Below are 19,903 nucleotides of genomic sequence, written 5' to 3'. Positions count from 1 at the left end.
TGATACTCTAAAAGCAATGATAAGTATATATTATTCTATATAAATGCTTATAAAGATCCTAGTGTGTGTGTATATATACCCCTTATGTTTTTATATCTATCTGATCTCCCTTTCATCTTCTGTCCATATCATTTTCATTTCTAATTAACATTTTCAACCTAATTTATACTTTCCTATAGTTTTTTTCCATACTTATATAATCATAAAGACATAGACAAACATAAACAATAATAGGTAATCCTCACTTTATGTTAATTGTACCAGATCCTGTTTCAAGCATTTTAAAAATATTGCCCACCTAATGTTAGGATAACTCTATTAGTTAGGCATTTACTGTCATCTCTGTTTTTCAGATGGGAAAACAGATATAGAGATAAAGCAGCTTACCCAAGGGCACACAGCAAGTAAATTACAGTTTGGAATTAACACCTGGGTCATCTGTACCCAGAATCCATGTTCTTAACTGCCATACTGTATTCCTTCTAACTTTCACTGCCTTCTAACCAATGCAAACAAGAGTATTCAGCCTTCTGCCATGATACATTCATAGCTATGATAGAATTTGATCTTGTATGATATCACTTCTCATATAACAATGTAAAATAAGTAACTAGAGAAATCTTTTAATCAAATCTTACATTACATTAGGTTAATTAAATGTAACTTACGTAAGAAAAGAGTTACTGTTTTTGGTAAAATAAGGGGAAGTCACTAATAGACTAAATAAAATATTGATGAAGTTTTTTATTAAACTGTCTTATCTAACTATCTTCACTGACATGACTAATTTTGTCTCTGGCAAATTACAGGCTAAATTGTTATTTTTAGTAGCTCTTAAATAAGACATTCTAATGAATGAAATTTGGCAACCAGCAAGAATAATAAGCACATGTGTCTCAATAGATTTAAACAATGTTGATGTGTTCCTCAAATATAAATTTAACTGAATATTTTTGAGTTAATAACACAGAATGACTGTTTTTCTTAATCTAAATGTATACACACAACTATATACACATGATGAGGTATGTGGTCCAGAGAAATTTTGAGAATGTTAATAGAATTAAATTATTTTAAATAAAGTTTTTTAACAACTGTGCCACAAACTCTTGAATTTGAAATGAGAATTTAAATGCCATTCCAATGAACATATATTTTATTTGAATATCTAAAAATATTCAAGGAAGTTAATTGATTTCTTTGTATTCATACTTAAAAATGTACTTTAAATCCAATCACATAGTCATGAGACTTCCCTCAAAAATAACTTTCAATATTAAGACTAATCAAAACAATATGGCCAGAGATATTAAAACAAATACAAAATTTTATTAAATTGCAAAATTCTGTAAATATAAATGAGCAGATTAATTTATTTATTAGCCATATTATATTTTGGCTTGGATTTTAGTTTTATTAGAAGACTTTTTTTTGCCTTAGTCAAGAACATTTTAGATTTAAGAAATAGACATCAGTCCAAGTTATCCTAAAAGAAGGAAACAAATAAGATACACACACACAGTGGGGTCAACTGGAGGTGGAAGGTATGTAAAGATAACTTGTCACCTTACAGAAGGCAAAACCTAATGGGTGAGAAATACAGTGGGACCACCTGTGATCCTACAGGTAAAAAGCCATCGGGACACAACAGCTCGCATTTCAGGCATTCTCTGTGGGGTGTCTTATCTCATCTGCATTATTCCCTCAGCAAACTGGATTTCTCTTCTCCATCTCGTCAGGAAATGCCTATTGCAATAAAATTCACTAATGTATTTCTTCTTGAGTGTAACACTGTTAGAAATTGGCTACATTCTTAACCAGCAAACCAAATTCTCACAAATTCTCAGGAGAGAACATCTGCCTGATCAAGTCGGTATATTTACCTAGGATTTGGTAAAACCCGCACTTTTTTCTTAAAATAGTTTTTTCTTTACAGTTTTACAGTATGCAGTGTGATATATAAGGGGAAGCTAGAGAAATAAGGATTTGAAAAAACTTTTAGAGCATGTAAAGAAAGAACAATTATTTCAGAGAGTAATTTAAAATTGTCAATGAAATTTCTTTGGAGGAATGGGAAAAAATAGCATTTGAATACCACTTCTATTGTACGTAAACAAAGCAAATGTGTAGCAGTGACTAATTAATGTCTAACTTACTTCACTCTACATATCAGGTGCTGGAATAAATGTGTCTTGGTAGACAGAAATTTCATTAGACTTTATTCCTTAGGAAGTTACAAACTCACTTTGTCATTCAAATAGAAAATAATTGAAGTTAAAGTGAACTTAGAGGCATTAGAAAATAATGACTACTAATTGGGCCATATCTTCTTTATAGACTCTTGGAAAATCATCAAATAAAATTTATGTAAATGTAATATCTACTGTGTGTCAATAAGTAAATATAAAAATTTTCTGATTGTTTATTCATGCTTTTTAAAAATAGTTTATTTTATAAATTCCAGCATACAATTGAGAATAAATTTTAAATTTGGAAAATTCAATTATAAGAATTCATTAATATAAAATATTTCTCAATGAATGAAAATTTTGAATTTGCTTAGCCTTGTTCATACCTTACAGGGTTCTAATTAATATTATAATTGAATATCTCCCCAAGTTTGCCTTTAAAGCTGTTTATTTTTAGTCCGTAAATTATTCCTTCTGGTAATTAAAGAAATATTTAAAATTCATGCTAGCTTCAAACTTTGCTTGTATAATATAAATGTATTTTACTTTAAGAGGAAAAAAATAATGTTCAAAACAAATAATAGCAGTGTTGGAATCATGCTGAAAGGGAATTAGCTATTTTTCAGATGTAGTCACATATATACTATTCAGTTCATCTTCAAAATGGCCTTTTAAATGAAATTGCAATATAATAAATATATAAGCATACATACATACATAAACATAATCAGTCTTCTTATTTCAGACATCTAAATTGCATTTTAAACAATAGACATATGCACTTGTTATACTTGAGATATTTTGTTTGATTTAGTTTTATTGCAAATTGCTTAAAAGCATATAGAACTTTTATTAGTCATGCTAATAGATCTATTTTTAAGAAGATTTACCAGTTTGAGCCATATTATTATTTTAAAATATTCTATATTTTGGGGGTTAAGTTTGTAAAAATTCAGTATGAATGTAAGAGCTCTAATCTATTATTAGGACAAATCTGTTATCTCTTGTTGTTTAAATAAATCATACATTATACCAATATCGAAAGGGTAACAACCGCTGTAATATTTTTGCTTGCTAAATCTAAAACTTTCAATTATACCCACTTTAATATTAGCTTAATAGTAATGCAAATTGTTTTCAGATAATCGAATCTCTTTAATGCTCTTAAATTATAGCCCGTATTCATTTATAAATGACATAATTGTAGTGGTTCTCTAGTTTGGCTACATAATAGAATCATCACTGAGGTTTAAAAAATGTTCATGCCTGGCTCCTATCCCCAGAATTTCTGTTTAATTCATCTTGCACGGACCCCAACGTTAGAGTCTATAAACACTCTTTAGGTGACTCTAATGGGCAGCCAAGTGCGAGAATAACTTCAATATGCCGTTTACCACTTACATTCAAAATACAAACTCTAAGAATTCAATATTTTTAAAAGTATTACTCTAATTTTCCAACTACTTGCATTCTTTTCCTGTGAAATGAAGATAAACATTTTTATTATGTTTTTAATAACAGATTTATTAAACATAATTGACATACTATAAAATTCATCCTTTCAAAGCATGCAGTGTAGTGGTATTTAGTGTACTCAGAGGTGGGCAACCATCATTCCTAATTTCAGAATATTTTCCTGACCAAAAAGAAACTGCAGAGCCAGTAGCAGTCACTTTTCATTCCTTCCCTTTTTTCTCAGTCTCTGATAAACACCAATTCACTTTTTGTTTCAGTGGATTTACTTATTTTAGACATTTAATATAAATTAACACATGTAATATGCAGATTTTGTATATTAGGTTGTTTCATTTATGGTAATTTTTAAGATTAATACATATTTTAAAACATCAAGACTTCACTAATTTTTTTTATTGTTACATAATATTTAATTGTATAGATATACCACATTTTGTTTATCCATTAATTGGCTGATGAGCATTTTGGTTATTTTCATTTTTGTTATTATGACTAATTCTATCATTAGTGTACAGGTTTTTTTGTGTGAACATATGTTTTAATTTATCTTGGATATATATTTAAGATTTTAATTACTGAGTCATATAGTGATATTATGTTCACTTTTTTGAGGAAACTTCAAGCTGTTTTCCACAGCACTTAAACCATTTTATGTCACATCCTCTCTAACACCTGGCATTTTTTTTTGTATTTTAACCATACCGGTAATAAATCATTATTGGTTTGCTTTCATTTCCTAATGACAAATGACAATGGATGTCTTTGCTGTGCTTAGTGGTTATTTCTATGTCTTCTTTCTTGGAGAAAATTTATACTAAACCTTTTGCCCATTTTTAAAATTGGGTTATTGTTTTATGTTTGAGTTGTAAGTATTCTTTTATGTGACTTTGATAAAATCCTTATTAGGTGTAGAATTTGCAAATATTTCCTCTGATCCTGTGCGTGATCTTTAACATTTATTTTTCATATCCACCTTCATGATGAAAACTTATGAGGTTCCCTTTTCTCCTAATCATCACCAGCATTTGTTATCTCTTATCTTTTTGATAAGAGACATCCTAACAGGAATAAGATGGTATCTCATTGTGGTCATTATTTGTTTTTTCTAACTTTTTTATATTTTGATGAAGTTCAATTTATATATTTATGTAATTTGTGCTTTTTGTGTTATATATAATATGTCATATATATATATACATATATATATGAATGACAAAGCATTGATCATTTTAAAATAATGAAAATTTACTCCTATGTTTTCTAATTTTAGTTTTCTTCTCTGCCCCCAGCTATGTTGAAATACGATACACATATAACATTTGATAAATAAATTTAAGGTATACAATGCAATGACTTATGTATGTATCACAAAATAATATCCACAATAAGGTTAGTAAGCACATACATCATTTGATAGTTACATTTGTGTGTGTGTTGTGAGAACTTTTAAAATCTACTCTCTTGACAACTTTCAAATGTACAGTAGTGTATTCTTAATTATAGTCACATTATATTATATCACCTGATTTTTCATTTTATAGCTGGAAAGAGTAGCCTTTGAACACCTTCATTAATTTCTCCTATCATCCATCCATGTCCCTGGCTACCATCAACCTGATCTGTTATATATATTCTACATATAGCTGAGATCAATAGTATTTGTCTTTGACTTATTTCACTTACCATGATTCATCTGTGTTGGCTAATGGAAAGATTTCTTTATTTCTCATAGCTGAATAATATTCATATATATATATATCACTACATGCATTTATATCACATCTTTATCTATCCATTTATCAATTAGCGCTTATGTTTTCTCTTGTAAAGAATGCTGCAATGAACAGAGTTGGAGATCCCTTCTTTAAGATAGTAACTCCATTTCTATTGGATATGTACCCAGAAGTGAAATTGGATCTTATGTTAGTTTTATTTTTAATGTTTTTGAAAAAAACACCATGCTGTTTTCCATAATGGCTATACCAGCTTACATTCCCATCAACAGTGTACAAAGGTTCCCTTCTCTCCTAAATCTTTCTAGGATTTATCACTTATCTCTTTGACTTAAACATCCTAACAGGTATGAGGTGATATATCATTGTTGTTTTTATTTGCACTTTCCTAATGATTAGCATGTGAGTATCTTTTCATGTACTTTTTGGCTATCTGTATAAATTCTTGAAAAGAATTCAGGTCCTTTATCCATTTTTAATTGTATTATTTTTTCTATTGAGTTCTATGAATTTCTTATGTATTTTGTATATCAACCACTTATCAGCTATGTGATTTGCAACTATTTTTTCATATTACATAAGTTTCCTTTTTATTTTGTTGATTATTTCTTTTTGATATAGTCCTACATGTTTATTTTTGTTTTTGTTGCTGTGCTTTGAGTGTTATATCCATAAAAATCACTGCAAAGATCCATGCCAAAGAGTTTTTTTTCTTCTAGGAGTCCCTTAGCATTAGGGCCTAGATTTCAGTCTTTAATTGGGACTTCAATTTATGAATTGGGAGGGGTACACAATTCAGCCCATAACATTCCCTATTTATTTGGGCTCCATGAGGACTTGGAACATGTCTCTCTTGTCCATATTTTTATGTCGTTTTTCAACAAATGATTAAAAAATGTGTAAATGACTATTTCCCAATATATCAAAGTAAGCTATGACTTTATTTTTATTTACAATATTTTCGTTTTTAAGGTACTTTTTTGATATTTTATTTATTTATTTTTAGAGAGAGGAGAAGGGAGGGAGAAAGAGAGGGAAAGAGACATCAATGTGTGTTTGCCTCTCCTGCACCCCCTACTGGGGATCTGGCTTGCGATCCAGGTATGTGCCCTGACTGGGAGTCAACCAGTGACCCTTTGGTTCACAGGCTAGTGCTCAATCCACTGAGCCACACCAACCAGGGTGATTTAAAATATTTTCTAAGGCTTACTGCTTCAGTCTATAAGCATTGAACAGCTTAAATCAGATAGAAATATATTCACAATCTAAGACGACAGTCATTTTCAAGCTAACTATAATATTTTTTAAAGATTTTATTTATTTATTTTTAAAGAGGGAAGTGAGAGGGAGAAAGAATTGGAAGAGGGATATTGAGAGAAACATAGATCTGTTGTCTCTGGAAGGCACCCTGATGAAGGACCAAACCAGCACTCCTGGCATGTGCTCTGATCCAGAATGGAACCAGCAACTTTTTGCTTTGTGGAATGATGCCCAACCTACTGAACCACACCAGTCAGGGTGCTAACTATAATATTAATATCACCATGAGGACAATTTTCTCAGTAATTTTGTATCTTCTCTACTTATGAATTTTAAAAAAGAATTTCATCACATCAGAAAAAAATTAATGTGATTAGATTATTCCAACCCATATATGCTTACACTATGTTTTGGAAACTGGTTCCTTAAGAGACCTAAGTTTATGATCTTCTTGAGCTGTCTCCTTCTTAACAGGCAATCATTTTCCTGACTGATTTTTTTTATAACTACTCTTATACAAAAATTGGCTCTTTAAAAGTTCTTATATTTGCATCTTGTTTAAAAAAAATTCAGAAAAGGAAGTGTATAATTATATTTTAATAGCACATAGGCATGCATTTGTCTATCCCACTGCACTATATAGTTAAAAGATACACAAATTTCATGAAATGTTCATCTATGCATGTCTTTCAGTAAACTTTTTATTAAAGTATAATATCCGTGAGAAAAGTGTTCAAGTGTTAAGGATACAGCTCAATGAATTTTCATTAAATAAAATATAACTAGCATCCAACATGAAACAGAACTAGCTCTCCCTAATGCCTCCTTCAAGTTGATGATATCATTCCAAGTTAACACCTATGGTGACTTTGATCTTCTGAGAGATAATGATTTTGAATCCATATTGTGCACATAACAATAGTTTGTAAAGTATTCTATTCAGTAAATATATTTTAATTTATTCATCCTATTATTGATGAATATTTGTGTTGTTCTCATTATTTTTCTTTTTTTCACATAAATGGTATTAGAATTCTTGTACATTTGTGTTATAAATATATATCTATGTTGGACCTGTACCTATTAGTAGAATATCCAGGTCATAATATATACATATTTTCATTGTTAGTAATATTTGCCATTTGTTTTCCAAAGTGGTAATACAATTTCCATATTTTGAGAAAATTAAGTAGCTACAGCTTTAGTTGAGCTTTCACCTGATAACATGCATCAACCATCCAACAAGGGAGTGGTAACCTCAGATGAATCCAGCTCCCATCCTACATGGCACCCCAATTCATTCCCATGGAGAAGAAAAAAGCAGTCCCTACTGAATCAGCTCAAATTACATATTTGCCAGCATATATATACTTGCCACCATTTTGATCTGGTACTCTTTGGAATTACGCAGCAGTTGGTAGTTAGAAAATTTTATTGACTAGCTTATAGATAATGATACTGTAAGATTATGATATCATTATCATTTGGGACATGTTTTGACAGTCATATATTTGGTAAATGTAACTACAAAATTTCCATGAGTATCTGTCTATGTTAGACCTAATTCTTTTTTATTTTTAATTGTTGTTTAAGTTGTTAAGAGTTGTTCCCACTTTTCTCCCATGCCCATCTCTCATCCAACCCCACTGTCTCCCACCCCTCCCCATCCCAAGCCAATCCAATCCCCACATTGCTGTCTGTGTCGAGAGGATGTGCATAAATGTTCTTTGGTTAATCTCTTCACCATCTCTCATCCCATCCACACTCCACTCCTTTCTGGCAGCCCTCAGTCTGTTCTAAATATCTGTTACTAACTTGTCTATTACTTTATTGTGTTCATCAGATTCCGCATATAAGTGAAATCATGTGGTATTTTTTTTTCACTGACTGACTTAATTCACGTAACATAATTTTCTCCAGGTTAATCAATGTTGTTGCAGAATGTAAGAGTTTCTTCTTTTTCACTCCTGCATGTTATTCCATTGTAGAAATATACCACTATAAAAATTTATTTATAGTCTCCACCAATCCGCTGGTAAAATAGAGTGATTGATTAAAGTAACCCACTTTGAGAAAGCTAATATTTTAGTTTTTACCCTTCATTCTGTGTTTCAGCTTTAGTTTTGGTTTGGAATATAGGGTGATTTCAGTGCTACTGTCTGTTGAAAATACTTTTAACATTGGCTTGCTTAAGATCTTTTGTAAAACATCAGTTCATTTTCCGTGTGTATTTCAAAATCTATTCTGTTCAGTTGATTTATATTTCTATCTTTAATCCAACCAAACTGTATTGATTATGATAGCACAATGATAAATCTTAAAATCAGAATTTTTTGACTAATGTCTTTTATGCATCTATATAAATTTTACTATTGATTTGCGTTTTCTACATTAAACCCTGAAGTGATTTTAGCTGGGATGGTATTGAATCTACACTTTAATTAGAGGAGAATTTTCATCTTGGTGATATACAGGTTTTGGGTACATCTATTTATTCCTTCATTAATTTTTCCAGCACTGTTTTATAGATTTGAAGTTTGAATCTTGCATATATTTTATTAAATTTTTCTTCCTTTGTAGTTTGATTGTATTATATGACAGCTTTAAAATCTTTATTCCTGATTGTTTATTGGTAATATATAGAAATATAATTGATATTTTATATTCCATTTGTGTCTTGTGACCTTTCTCACTGCTAAACTCTGGTTAATTGTAGTAGGTTTTCTGTTTATTTGTTTTTCTTTTATAGGTTTTGGTTTTAAATTCTCACCAAAGAACATTTTTTCATTGCTTCTTAGGGAGAGGAGAAGGGAGAGAAAAAATGGAGAGAAAGAAACATTTACGCAAGAGAGAAGCATCAACCTGCTGCCTCCTGCATGTGCCCGGACTAGGAATCACAGGTGCCCGGACTAGGGATGGAACCCTCAATCTTTTGGTCAAGAATCGTGTTCCAACCAACTGTGCACACTGACCAGGGCTCTTTTATAGTTTTCTAAAGAGATTCTACACACATATTTCTGCCTCTTGGCATGTCTAAAATTTTTTACTTGATAACCAAAACTATAAATATTATGTTTCTAAATGTTTAAAAGTTCAAATATTTATGTTTACATTATAAAAGAAAACTTGGGGTTTACTATAAAAATTATATTATTTACTGATTATTTTGATTCATTTAAAATCTGATTTTAAACTTTGCTGATACAGGACTAAAATACAGTCATACCTTGGTATTCATTGGCTTCAAATGCATCACACTCGACTCTCGCTTTTTGACAAGAAAAAAAAATGTTTCAGCACTTGGCATTTGCTCATGACTCATAGCGCTTGCTAGAACTTGTATGAGTCACGAGGCTGCCCTGCAGGGGAAAGGCTTCACCTTCAGTACTCATTGGTTATGGCATGCATCACGAGTTCTGGAATGAATTAACGACAAGTACTGAGGTACTGCTGTAAATGTAACTTCCAGGATATTTTAGCCTTATACTGAAGTTGGCTTCTTTGAAGTTTGTTATTGAATATTCCTGTTGATCATCAAGGACTTTCTATTCTGGCTGGTCAGAGCTTGAAAGTCTCCCCAACTTGTGTGAGTTCTGGGAATGGTTCAGCTTTCTACTTCTATTGTGCATGTGAGAGGGTATAGATTTTCACTACATGCGTATGTGGTCCAGGATACAACAAAGACTTTCTGCATATCTCTGAGGCTCTTTCTCCATATATCTCTTTGCTTGAAGTCTGCACTGTAACTTCCAACTGCCTCAGCATCTCCAGATGCCAATTATACCTTTTAACCCAGTGAAACCATCAGGGTCTTTTTGAGTACTTGCTCCTTATCCTTGAATTTCTGAAATTGCCTAGAGATTTAAAGCCAGGGCAGCTGGGTGGCTTACATTCTTTATTTTTATATCTCAGGGATCACAATCTGGTGCTTCCTCTTGAACAAAGACTGCTAACAGTAATTTCATATAGCTTTCTAATTGTGTATGGTAAAAGTTCAAGCAATGCATATCCTACTACAGCAGGACCAGCAAATTAAATCCAAAATTATAGATAATATGGAAGAATATCAATAAGCTAAAACAAATATGCATCAAGTATAATTAATTAAATGGTATTATACTAATCAATACTGATTAATTTTCTAATATCATATTAATATCACATTAAATAAATGCTTCTAAAATTTAAAATAAACAGTTGAACAAAGTATGTCTCTTTAGATGCATAGATAAATACATAGATACATAGATGATAGATAGATAGGTAGATCTAGATGTCCTTTACTGGGAAGATAATTTAACATTTTCTCACTTCATTCAAATGTTATATACAAAAAAATAGTTTAACATCCTGATGATTACAATTAATATATTTTTAAAAGGTATGGTGATCATAAAAATATATAATAAAGGACTAATAATCATTTATGTTGCACTTAGAGAAAAGGTTAAGAACTCATATGTGTCTAAATGATGGTAAAATAAACCATGGACAAAGCAGTCTTCATTTTGGGAGGGAAAAGCTGTCTCTTCGGTGGCATGTGTTTAGCAAATGTATTTGTTGATTTTTTTCATTATCTTCCTGTGACTATCATTAATGGTACTTTTATAGTCAATTAATGCTTAACTGTCTTACTTCACACTAGTATATGAATTAGTTGTTCTGCAAGCAAAGCAAGGATATATAGAGTAGAAAAAAAGTGATGAACCACGTAAGCTATTTTTTAATTATATAAAATAGTATAAAATTTTGTTTATCTAGGTAGATAAATGTGAATTAAACAGGTCGATATAATTCATATTTATATTTGATAGCTTTATCTATGCTTGTCTACTTGGATAGCTATATTTGTCTACTCAGAGTAAAACTGTAAATATACTTGTTTATGGGTACAATTATCAGCTGCAAAAATTGTCCTTAGATTAATCCTCTCCTTTCTACAGAACTCACAACATTTTATTCAATATAATCATCTGTTTTCAATAAACTCATTTGTTTCAATGCCAGGGAATATTATTTATTGCACTCATAATAACAGCCAATCCAACATAAAGGAATAGAACAATGTATATTTCAGTTGGTAATTATGGTGACAAAGTACAATATTGAAGATTTGATCTGACACTGAACATTGAAACATGCATTACAGTTTAATGCTGTATTACTAGAACTGTTGGGAAATTAAGAGATGAAGGTTGTGACAAGTGTGAGAAACACAATTATAATTAGGAAAAATTATGCATAGAAATAACATTCATGGTTTTAACAATCTGGAAGCTTATTCATGACATATCCTTTTGCATCTTTCTGACATATGACATATCTTCATTTTCTATCATTCTATTTGAAGCTAACCAGGAGAGTATTTTGAAGTGTTTTGGGGAAGGTGGACATGATATATGAACAGGATTCTGTGTGTGTGTGTGTGTGTGTGCGCGCACATAACATTAATGCAATATGCAAAAGACAGAGAAGTAGTATAAATCAAAGTATGTAGATGACATTAATCATTCTGAAGATTTTTTGTGCAAGTATTTTGAATATTTCCCCATATATGTTAAATTTTTCCTCCAAAAATGTCCATCTTTGTCCATATTTTTATTGCAGAAAAACAATGTAGGTAGGTATAAAGTATGCTGATAAAGGTTGATATTGGCTGAATGTGTGCTCTTGAAGTCCTATATTGAAGTCCTAAGATCCAATTTGATCTTATTTGGAAATAGGGCATTTTGGAAGGTAATTGAAGTAAAATGAGGTCATAAGGGAGAGGCCTTAATCCAACAGAGCTGATGTCCTTATAAGAAGAGGCAAAGACAGCAGAGCTCATTCCTGTGTATCCTCTCACACCCTTCTTCTCTCTGCCTGCACATGCACAGAGGAAAAATCATGTGAAGACATAGTGAGAAAGCTATGGTCTACAAGTTGGGAAGAGAGGTCTCATCGGAAACCTACCACCAGGTTGACACCTTTAACCTAGTTTTCTAGAATCCTGAACTATGCAAAAACACAGTTCTGTTGTTTAAACCACCCACTCTGTGATATTTTTTTATGGCAGCCTGAGCAAACTAATATATAGGTTGATGTTATTTTATGTTAAAAGCATTGGTAAATAAATCATCAAGATTTTTAAACATATTACCAAATTGTTCTGAATGCAAAATAACTCCATGATATTTTCAACTATAAACTGCAATAGTTCATATGACATTTAATTATAATACTTAAAATCTTCTTTGTTCTTTTCTATCCCTCGCATCCTGAAGATTATTATCTGTTACAGGAAATTACATCTGGAACAAGAATTTGCCATTAACAATAGACAATTTATTTTTGAGGCAAGAATTGACCACAGCAATTTTCAGGTAAACATATAATTCCTATAATAACTCAGGCAGCTTTTCTTCCAAAACAAGATGGACTGTGTTTCATGAGATACCAGGACACATAATTTTATAGTTCTTATATGTGTTCATATCTTTTTAAAAGCATCATTTTAAATATGAATGTTTTATTATTATGCATAGTAGGGTTTGATTATTAACTAACTACATTCTGTGATAGGTGTATTAAAAATCAGAAATATTCCAATAAATGACTGGAATTATGCTAAAACATTATATTAAGTAATTAGATTTACTCCGTGAGCTTTGAAAATGTTGGTGGTAAATTAATGATATTTTGAAATAGCTTTATAGGCCCCTGAAAATTTGTCTTAAGAAAATAAATCCTCCTATTGTGCAAAAATATATCATTTGGAAAAAAGAAAATAATTATAATAGCACATGAAAGAGTTTGCATAAAACACTGATTCCAAAGAAATTCTTAAAGCTGTACTAGGATTAATCCAGACTAAAACTTGACAGTCTTGTTGACCACTCATTAGACATCCAAGGTCCCATGACACTGTTAGAAATAGCAAAGGTATTAACCCTCCAGTTCTGGCCTTACTCCAAATCTATTAATTAAAGCCTCCCTACCTTAGATTCCCCACATATTTCTAATTAGGAAAATTATTCTTCATTTTTTTATACTGCTATTGGGAAATGTTCTGGCACAAATCTCCTGTATCTGTTCTCTCTTGGACTTTAACTTCAACACAGCTTGAAGTTTGGGTTGACTGATATCTTTATATTTAAGGTGCTCCAACCTCTAATAAGCATTTATCATGGGACATTTTAAAAAACATGCTATTCAGATAAAACATGGCACATTGCTTACATATTTTGTTTTAATTTCTTAATCATAAAACATCGTAAGAAAAGAAAAATAAATAGTGACTTTGGTATATTTTAATATACAGGGAAGAATATCCCAACAAGAAAGCAGAAGTTACGCTAATCAAAACAAAGCAAGACATTGCCAACCATTCTTTTTTTTTCACTGTTAAACTGCTGCAGTGAGCTGTGTGTGTGTGTGTGTGTCTAGTGGGGAACAGATGGGATGACATATATTTAAACAACCTTTGACATCAAGTCAGACACCTTGGATTTTGCTCTGTAAATGAAACTTAACTATTTTTCTACTTGTTGCACATAACATTTATTGTATTTTGTTAAAATGTTATAGACTAGACAAACAATAAAACATATACTAAAATTTTGTATGTATTATAATGACAAAATATCAAAGAGAATACTAAGCATTCCATTTTAAATTAATAAATTCCAAACATTTATTTTTTATTCTATGAAAAATGTGTTATTCTCTTGCACTAGTTGAAAATTATCTCTTTTTATCCCCTAACATGAAGAAAATTTCTAAGTCAATGTTTATTTCAGGAATTTATTCACTGTTTGAGAGGTGAGCACAGTATAGAGGTTTCTGCTAGCAAGAATCATCTTGGATTTCTGATAGACCTAAGTTTTTTCAAGTGGAGTTTGATTATGCTTAGTGTAAAGGCAGAAATTAGGATGGATTAATTAATTTATTCATTAATTCAACAAATACTATTTGACCACCTACCATGTGAAAGATGGATCTAGGAATAAAACAAAGTCCTCTATTTGTCATGTTTATTTCCTTTTTATATCATCCGCATATTTTCATTTACATTCTTCAATATTTATATAATACCTTTGAAAGTGCTGGTCTAATAAATGATAATCTCTCTCATTTCCATTTCTGTTTCAATTGTCTAATTTTCTTCTGAGTTGTTATGACATTTACATGTTTTTCCCCACATGTGTGAGGTCTGTCCAAAAAGTACCCAGCCACATGTTAGGAACTATAGAGCTGTTTATTGAAAAAGATACAAGATACAAGAAACATTGTACATAGGACATCCCAGTCCCCTTCAAAGCAGGCACCATGGGAACTCACAAGTTTCTCCCAACTGCAGCATGATGTTCTTTCTGCTCTGGTAGCAGAAGCCATGAAATGAATTTTGCCGAGATCCTGCATCAAAATCTCAGTAGTTTTTGGAACCCTGAGATCAGCTTCTAGTTCTTGAATTATCAGTATCTGATCTTTGTTGATTGCAGCCCATATATGTTTAACATTCTCAGGTTTTCTGCTTGCTGCAGGCCTTTTAGAGTGTGGATCACTTTCAATAGATTCTTAACCACCTTTTAAGCAATACTGCCACATTTTTATTTGCACTGCACCCATTTCATTGCTCCTAAAATCCTTCTGAATCATCTGAATAGTTTCCATGGAGTAATATTCAAGCTTAATGAAAAATTTGATGCTGATTTTGTTGCTCTACTCGCTCAGTCATTTTGAATGGGATGACCACACAGTACACAAGCTCTTTCAACAACATCTACCACCCCCACTGACTAGTACAGTGAAGTTGTCATTGTTCACGCATGCATTCCAGTCCATAGCCTTGACTGCCAGGTTACATCATGTTGTACAAACCATTCTCATTATACTAACCATAGCTGGACTTTTTGCAGACAGATTTTTTCTGAACAAAAATAATATTTGAAAGGATGATGGCCATTATAATGGTTTAAGTTTCTGAGTTTTGGTATCTTTTATACAATATTGAGTCTTTTTTGTATATGTCTGGGAAGGTAATTGGGATGATGAGAATGTAGAGGATGACAGTTACAAGCTGAATTAGAGAAATGTGGTTATAAGATGGAGACCTCAAAGCATTCAGAAATGTTGAAGCAATTTAAACAGTTTACTAAATTCTAAGACAGAGAATCCAGGATGATACACGTATAAATGTTTATTAATTGCCTGACTTTATTTTTGCTTTTGTAACACACGCAAAAAAAAATGCTTTCATCTAAAAGAATTAAGGCAGGTAAATTTCTTGAGGATATGTTTGATTATTTCAAGAGTACCTTGAAGTGTCATCAGTGTTGGTATTTTTCATGTTTTTTTAAAATTTACTGTAAAGTTACTCTTTCATCCCCTTTTCATACTGTGTTCATTGAAAGAAAGCCATTATAAGCAGTTTGAAGAATTATGTCGTGCCTCTTTCAAGGCAGACTATTTACATATGTTATTTAGAATCCATTCACATAAAGGGTTTGTCTCTTATTTCCTCATTTATTTATTTATATAAAAATATTTATATCAGTGTGGACTCGTGAATATTTATTTTATACTTTTGGTTATAATACAATGCAACTTAATTTATTTATTTTGTTCAAGTTTTCCAGCTTTGGCTGTTGGTGGTTCGTTCAACAGAACTCCCAATAAGGGTGTGTTTGACCTAACTTTATAATTTTTTGTGTGTTACTTTGTGTATGTAAACATATATGTGCTTTAGTTTTGTTTTGCTTTGCTTTGTTTTGTTTTGTTTTGAATTCCATTCTTACTTTCTGGAACCATAATATGCTCCAGGCCAATCTTGCATATGTCCAGCTGCAGGCCAAGAAGTAGTTATTTCATTAAGGACTCTGATTTATTTTACTGGAGAATGGTACCAGAAAACAAGATTTGGGTGCTAGGTGTATCATATTATTTTTCTGAGCCTCATCATAGCAATTATTTTAAGCACTTGTATGCCAATTCTACTAACATTTAGGTAATCTGTTTTCTTCATATTGTATATTTTTCACATTTTCCTGCTTTATCATTTCTTCTCTTTTTTTCTTTATTCATCTAACGCAGCAATGGAAATGATGAGTTATATTGACTCTGAAGTCTGTTCTCATCTTTTGATTAATAGTATATTTTTAATACTTTGCAAATTACTGGACAATCACCTTGAGTTCTGGAAATTTCAATCCAGGGACTATTAGGACAGTTCTATTTTGATATTAACTTCAGTCTGAATGTATAGATATTTTCCCTGTGCCGTGATATGCACTCCTATAATATATCTCTTCTGGCATTTTAACAAAAAGCCTATTTGTTTAGTATATCCCTAAAATGAGCAAGTCTCAAACCCCAAATTCTCCTTCTCCAGCTATATGCAGTTGCTGAAGTTTCTGCCTATATCCTTGAGCTTGCATCATTGATTTCTATCACTTTCCTTCAAGCCTCACCTTTTTCATGAACATTTTGGAATCAGTACAGGATTTGAAAGGACTCAATGCAGAATTTCTGGATCAGTTCTCTGTTGGTACCACCTGTAAGGGAATTACTACCTGTATTCCAAGCTCCTATGGCAGTCCCACACCCTGATCCCTACATAGCCTTGCAAGATTAAATAGAGATAAGGCATGGGGACACACATTCGTTATGTGTTGAGGAATCAATATAGAATTGCATAAATTTTCAGATATTTTTTCTTTTACATTCTCTTTATAGTCAGCATTAAGAAGCAAGTACATAATCATAAAATATTTCCATAAGTATATTTAGATAAAGTTTCCCAATACTAAATAAAATACACAGTGTTGAATGTATTGCAAAAACAAGGCCTCATAAATATTTTAGTTTGCTAACCAGCAACAAAATTATATTAACTAATGGGAATATGTTTATTATGTTGTTAAATATCTGAAATTATAAAAAATTATATACACAATTACATTAATGTAAAATTATTGTATGTGAAAAGTTTTCTTCTTATAAAAATTCAACAAACTAGGGAATCAATGAATATTGTATATGGTAGAAAATTTATAAAAATACATTTTATAAGTTTAAAAATGGTACCAAATAGTGTTAGCAAACAAAAAAGGAAAAAAACAGATTTAATTCCTTTCTTTTAATTGCATAAGGCAATTAAAAGACTCCCATCCACATATATTTGAGTAATATGAGTAAATTTTTAAAAAATTCTGAAATTATTTTAAACTATCCAAAGTGTAAAACCTTCAAGTTAGGAATTACAATCCTTTATGAAATATTTAATTAAAAGGACTCTTAAGAATCCAGAAATATTAAAAAAAGAATGTTTTACCTTCTGTAATTTTTACTTATTTAATTTGGAATTCATGTGGAAGGTATTTTAAGTTTAGCAAAATTTGGAGTTTGAGATTTTTCTCATAACTTTCTTGAAAGTATAATTGATATACAGAAATTCACTAAGAAGCACATAAAACTATAAATAAGGATGGTTTACTCAAAATTCTGTTAGAGGGCTGAGGGAAACGACACATTGACATACTGCTGGGTAAATTAACATTAGTACAATAAGCCTTGTTTTTAATCTTATTTCAATTATCTATGATTTAAGCAAGTTCCTTAACCTTTCTACTCCTATTTCCTTTGTGATTCAATAATAATAATTATAGCCATTATGTGAATTAAGAATTATTTTTCTTTAAAAATCTTTATATCAGGGCATGTAGTACCTTCCCTTAGGAAGATGAAAAGTACAGTGATGATAATGATGATGACACATTCACCCAAAAGAATATTTCATATTATGGCTTCATGGATTGTATACAAAAGTGAAATATTCTTATGCTATGAAAATAAATTAAAAAGAGAAGGTACTCAATTACATATGCAGTAAAAGTTCAATTAATATAAAAGATAAAAAAATTATACAAAACTGGAAAAAGCTACAATGTCATGTTTATAATAATTTTTTTTTAAGTTTATCTGTTAAACCTTCTTTTATTGATTTTATTGGGCTTACATTGGTTAACAAAACCATAGAGGTTTCAGTTGTTCAATTCCAGAAAACATCGTCTGCCTACCACATTGTGTACCCAAAGTAAAGTCTTTTTTCGTCCCAATGTATCATCCCTTTGCCCTTCTAACTCCTCCCACCCTCTTTCCCTCTGGCTATCATCATACTGTTGTCAGTGTCTATGTTTTTTATACATAATATTATATTTATATATAAATACTTAGAAAGTTTTTTTAATTTATTTTTAGACAGAGAGGCAGGGAAGGAGAAAAAGAGGGAGAGAAACATCAATGTGTGGTTGCCTCTTGCACACCCTTTATTGGGGACCTGGCCCTCAACCCAGGCCTGTGCCTTGACGGAATCAAACCAGCAACACTTTGGTTCCCAGGCTGCCACTCAATCCACTGAGCCACACCAGCCAAGGATATAAACACATTTTTTATTAAGCCCTTCTCCTTTTACCATACAGACACCAACCTCACTCTGACAGCTGTCAATTTGTTTTATTTATCTATGGTTCTGTTTCTATTTTGTTAAATTATTTTATTTATTATATTCCTCATACAAGTGAGATCATATGGTATTTGTCTTTCTCTGACTGGTTTATTTCACTTAGCATAATAATCTCCAGGTTCATCCATACTGTTGCAAAAGGTTAAGATTGCCTTCTTTTATGGCCAAGTAGCAGTATTTCATTGTGTAAATGTATCACAGCTTCTTTAATTGACTCACCTACTGATGGGCACCTGAGCTGTTTCCAGATCTTGGTTATTGTATATGATGTTGCAATGAAAGTAGGGGTACAAATACTTTTTTAAATGAGTGCTTCGGATTTCTTTGTGCATATGAGGTCTTTCTTGGAAAAAGTTTAACTATCATTAATATAAAGAGAACGGTTTGCACAACATCCATGTCACTTGGCAGCCACAGAGAATGAACTGGAATGCACATGTGTAAATAATAACGACTTCACTCTACTAGCCGATGGGGTCAGTAGATGCCATTGAGTGAGCCTGTGTACTGTCTACAACACATTTAAAATAACTGAGTTTGTAGAGCAAGAAATCAGCATCAAATTTTGTGTTAAGCTTGAACATTCCTCTGAGGAAAATATTTGGATGATTCAGAAGACCACAGCTATGGGCAGCTGGTGACTGGCAGCTTCATCATGACAACACACCCACTCATACATCACTTCTTGTTCAAAGTTTTTTGGCAATACATCAAATCACCCAGCTGACTCAGCCATCTTACAG

This window comes from Pteronotus mesoamericanus, unplaced genomic scaffold (assembly GCF_021234165.1).
Source record: "Pteronotus mesoamericanus isolate MK-2021 breed Mesoamerican mustached bat unplaced genomic scaffold, CSHL_Meso_final contig_179, whole genome shotgun sequence".
Taxonomy (NCBI): Eukaryota; Metazoa; Chordata; class Mammalia; order Chiroptera; family Mormoopidae; genus Pteronotus; species Pteronotus mesoamericanus.
Note: the sequence above shows the minus strand (reverse complement) of the source record.